Consider the following 6000-nt stretch of genomic DNA (forward strand, 5'->3'; position numbering starts at 1 on the left):
CTATTTTGTTACTGTATGCTAAGCAGTACCTAGTTGTTATTTTGTTACAGCAAGTGAGGTGGTGGCAGCCCTTCACTCTAACAATCTCAACCACCACCTATTTATATTTATGTTTTTCGTCTATTATAACGGAGATCATTATCACAACAGCCTACCAAATTAAGCCGAAGTGGTTTTTTAGTTACCAATGGCATGCAGCCATTTAAACATGCAAAATAACCATAAATAATAAAAAAATACATTTTTATTCGAATTTTTAAAATACTAGTGAAACTAGAAATAAATATTAATCATGGGACAAGGTATAAATATACAGTAATAAATATTAAATTCAACAAGAATAAATAAAGTGATACATAAATATAACAACCAGAGAAATAGTAATGAGTTAAATATAAAAATAAGTATGCAATAATAATCAATCAATAATCAACACAATCAAATCAATATACAGTATAAATATAACAAGCAAGTGTAAATTTATCAAATGCAATAAGACAAAATAAAAAATTCTTTTATTGAAAAGGATAATGTAAGTCATAAAAGGGTAAGAAAGAAGAAAATCGACAGGTTCCTACGGGATAGGGGTGATTGAAGATTAAAGAATCTGTGCTTCAACTCTCCTTATTTTGATTTAGTTGAATTATTTAACGATTTGGGCCGTTGTCTCATTAAGGCTTGTTGTATTTGGGACTTTGAATTGATCTTCCAAGCACCATAATAGAAAAGAAATTTTTATCATCAAATAAGAGATTTTAATAGCCTACCGAATGGTCGGATTTTATGCCCCTTAGCCAAATTCCATGGTTGAACATATAACACTGTAGAACTAATATTTGTCAGTCTAGAAATGAAGTTTGATACAAAATTTAAAGTCTACAGATATAATCTTTTACTAGATATTTTGCCAATTGATACTTTTATATTTTTGTTCATTAAGTGAAGTTTCATGGCAGTGTTTTAATAACCTAACCTAACACATAATTACAAACTAGGTTAAAATAAACAAATCATCATACCAGAGCGTTGTGACACGTGTAAGTCAGAAATCACAACCGGCATGTTTTGTGTTAACTTCACTAACTATAAAACATGGACCTTATAAAACAATAAACACAACACTAATTAGTTGAACTGAACTACAGAATACAGGTAACAATAGGTCTGCATTCGCCGACCAACCACCTACGACTGACCAGAGGCCAATAGTAAATGGCGATCGTCATGGCAGAAATAAAGAAGGGAACATTAGTGGTTTATTTATTATTTATTTTATTATTGGTGCTAAATAAACTTCTTAAAGTCATACTGACTCCACATTGGTTTATTACAAATATCTAATCTGCTTGATAATTTTGGTTTTCTGTTTAGTTCATTTATCAGAATTAGCAACCAAGGCGGCCTAATCTTCGCTGATGGTTGACTGATTGGTTGTTTGCCAATTTAATGAATGTTGCCTTTATTAATTTCGTTTAAAGAAATGAGGTTCCCAATGTATTATGTTGGCTTAATTCCAATACATATGATGATCTTCGGACCAATAATGGTGTGCAATTTTTCTGTTAGACTCTTCTTGTGTTTTCTTTGTGTTCTTTTATCCTTACGTTTAATGGTATTTTTGTCTTGCCTATGTATTCCCTATTGCAACTACATTTTAGACTCTAAACACAGTTTTTGGTGTGCCATTTTTTGGTTTTGTTTTAACGAGACTTTGTCTAAGAGTATTGTGTGTTTTAAACTCGGTTCTAATGTTCTACTTTCTACCTAGCCTACTCTTATAATTTTCTCCGAAAATTCCGGCACATAAGGGATTGACATGAAAACATATTTATCACTACTCTGCTTTTCTGACTCAGGAATGATTCTTCTGGTTCGTTTGCACTTATTTATTACTAATTGAGGTTATTCATTGCGACTAAGATCCGATTCAACTTTCTTAAATTCCTCTTTTAATCTATCTTTATATGAGCATAAGCTCTATGCTGTATCAAATAACGAGTATACATATCCAAAAAGGAAGCTTATTATAGACTTACAATTCCATTTGTGAGGCGGATGAAATAGTATTTCTCCTTCCATGACTGAAATAGTGACACTGTAATAAAGCAATTCGCTTTTTATTTCATTGCAGTTTGATACAAAGCTATTGATACATGCTTTACTGTAAATATTTTCATGGCAGTCAATCTAATTCTTCATTAAGCATTGGTAATAGTGATTATGATTCATTACTTGAAAACTACGTTTACGTTAACTAAAAATAAACTAAAACAAACTTTATAGACACGTACAGAAAATGTAAAGTTCCTTAAATAAACATTAGAATCTGTCACCTGAGTCGTTCTCTCCCTTGGAAATGATGAAAGGCGCATAGTTAATGATGGCAGCTGTCAACTCTGTCCCTTGTAGGTCGGGAGACTTAAGTTTGACCCTATGTTCTACCACCTCGGCAACACTGCTACTCGAGAAACTGCGAGGTGGATTGTACACAGAACTCAACTCTAGCACCGAATTGTCAGACAAAGAAATCACCACAACTTCCGGAGAATTGCTGTTGGCGAAACATCTGTCCAGACTGGTCAGGTTTGGGCTGGAGGAGTAGTCGATGATGTACAAAGAGGGTTTAAATACACGAAAATCCACACTTGAACAGTTCCCAGAAGCAATAATATCTAGAATAACAATGTCAGTACACTCCATCCTTGGCATAGCTGAAATACCAATTAAAATCACTGATTTATTTTGTTTTCTGCATACGTCAAAAAACCCAATGGATGCATCACTATCTCCTGAAATTATGCACAAAAAGGATGACGATTTCAGAAGTGCAAATAGTTGTTTTATACTCTCAGTGGATGTCCTATTGAGACCATTAAAATAGGTTAGTGCATTCACATAAGGGAGGTAACCCGTATTGGAAAAGATTAAATAACATGATGTTACCAATAGTGTAAATAATAATCGGTCAGAGTAACAAAATAATTTCATACAGAATGATAAGCGCAACATTCACTGAACGATACGAAGGTTAAACCCGGATGCGATATTAAATGCTATGAATGTTAACATGACCTACTGCACAATTTCCATGTCAAATGTCACTGTTTCTTCATATCATGAATATTGTATTACCTCCCGGATAACAATAATTACTGTTGGTTACTTGTCCACAACTGGAGATAATGCCGTGACCATTAATAAGCACGCTGTCCTGGCCTGACGTGTGCACGGAACTAGGCACGATTGTGTAACACGTAAGCCATGAATTTGTTTTTATCATAAAACAAGTTTTTAATTATGACGTAGCAACTCGTTTAGAATTGGGAAACCCGAATAATATTAAAGAGAGTGGGAATTATAGTATAAAATAGATTCACAGAAACACATACAGGATATAAATAGCACAGTTTTATTTTAATATTAAAAGTAAAACCAAAAGTTGTAAGATCGATCTATTTATTAAATTAACTAAAAGCTATGTATTCTATTAATAGGTATTTTTTGACCTCTCCTTCAAAATTGGGAGCAAATGTTACAGCTCAAAAGTTTTAACTAGTAATTCACACACTGCCCCCAAAATATAAAAATGAACATTAAATTTATGAATCATTTTTCTTATACCCAACATAAAATAATGAAGAACAGATCAACTAAAAATGAAATAAAAGTTAAGGTTAACTCATAAAAGTGCTGTGTAGTCAATTAATTGTGTGAATGTTGTATATTCGTTCTAAATATAAGATGGTTATAGCCTAATGAAAAGGGAGAAAGTTTGGGAAGATTTATAGTTTTTTTAGGGTCATATTCCGTTTATATGCCCCCAACGCTTGAACTTTTATCATTGAACTTAGAACGTTATAAAACGATGTAGTTGAGTAACAGAACTAACATTCCATCAATCAACAAGCATTTCCAGGTATTGCGATCGGTATTGTTGTCGCTGTTATCTTATCTTTTTCGAGAATCCCGATTACGGCAGGCATCGCGGCATAACATGATTATTTTAGTTTTTTGCACGCGTAAATAATTGCCTTTCCATTACAATTCAATTTATATTTCTGATCAGCCCCTCTAGAATTTGATATTTTACTGATAGGTACTATCTCGAGGGATGTTTTTCTTTCGTTGACATCAGCGCGGCGCATTTTGGGTGGCGGAGTGTGATCAAGAATAAAAACAAGTTTTGTGTGTTTTTTTTCAATAAAGAGTTTAGTTTTTGTTTGGTAATGTTTGTTTTTGTAGAATTTTTGTGTTTGGAGAAATGTAGGGGTGTGGTCGATATAATACGTAAGTACCCCTTTTTCTTAGCTAGTAACCAATTGTAATTCATTATAATCATCCGTAAATGAAAAATTAGCGTTGGGGGCATAATGTTAGTTCTGTTACTCAAATACATAGTTTTATAACGTTCTAAGTTCATTGAAAAAAGTTGGGGGCATATAACGGAATCTGACCGTTTTAAGAAATGACTGCCTAGTATAAAGTTAATTCAATGAGGTTTAATTAAAAACTTCCAATAAACATGTTGAATGATTTAAAAAAAAACCTTATGCTATAGTTGTGTTTAGAGGTTAATATCCTTTCTGGCATACTGGAAGAGATAAAATTCACATTGAACTATCTAACTAATGATTCAATAACAATTTTGAAGGTAAATTTGATGAACTTCCATGGGGAAACAACTCTTTAAATACTGAAATTTTAAACATAGTATATTTTAAAATTTATAAGTTTCACCACAAGGAGGCCTCATACAATGAAATGGCGAGAAAACATAGATTGTTTCTAAAACAATAGAGGCTCATTAAAACTGTATTTTTTCTGTGTATAATGTGGCAAGCTAGATGAAAATAATTGTAGGAGCCAAGAGCCAATTTGCGTTGTTTAAGAATTCAAAAAGAGTATAAAGTTGTATAAAGTTTTTCGTGGATTAGATATAAAATTTCCCCAAAGGAAGAAAGCACTTTGCTTAATTATGACACTTAAAACCCCCAGATAAAAAATGACAGTAACATCATATTCAGCCAACACTAAAATGACTGAGTTTTGACTGAAAGTACAAGTTATTTATATTTATCACAAAGTTAAATTTAATAAAAATAAGAAAAATCTTGCAAACCTAATATTTGCTTAATTATGACACTCAAAACCCCCAGATAAAAAATGATAGTAACATCATATTCAACCAATACTATAATGAATGAGTTTTGACTGAAAGTACAAGTTATTTATATTTATCACAAAGTTAAATTTAATAAAAATAAGAAAAATCTTGCAAACCTAATATTACTAAATATATATATTTTTATCAAGAATTCCAAAATAAATCATGCGTTGGTTAGTCATGATAGCCTAAGACACACTTACAGTTTTCTTAATAATGTGTCAAATACACCACATCAATACGAATTGTATTTCCTAGGATTGGGTTAAGTATGGTCCCTCAATAAATTTAACCTGGTTAATACAAGTTCGGTATATTTAAACCTGCTTTTTTCAGAATTGAGATTTTTAATATTTTATCCCAATTTAATTCTATTAAGGAAAAATCTAATCGAATTAATACGTATTGTAAATGTATTATACTCGTATATGAGTGTGTGTGTCTCTACGTATTTACACATACATTTTACATTTATTAATATTTTCCGATATCCATGTAAGATAACCAAAATATATCAGTCATGGATAGTAATTTTTTACGATTAATAAATAAATATTTATTATCTAATTATTTATTTTGATTAAGGATCTAAATATGTCATGCATTTTTTCGCTTTGAGCAAATGAACTATGCTAAAATCAAATATATCGCTAAAAGTACATTTTATTAACTGGAATATACGGTCTATTTGTCGTTGTATGAAACATCTCTGCCCACACGCGAGTGACAGCGGCTAGGGAGATTTACAACGCTCTGCCCTGGGCAGGATAGTTACTGCTGATAAATGGTGGCTGCGCGCATGTGACCCGCGGCGATATGTCGGGACGTTAGAGTCC

Source organism: Homalodisca vitripennis, chromosome 2 (assembly GCF_021130785.1).
Source record: "Homalodisca vitripennis isolate AUS2020 chromosome 2, UT_GWSS_2.1, whole genome shotgun sequence".
NCBI lineage: Eukaryota > Metazoa > Arthropoda > Insecta > Hemiptera > Cicadellidae > Homalodisca > Homalodisca vitripennis.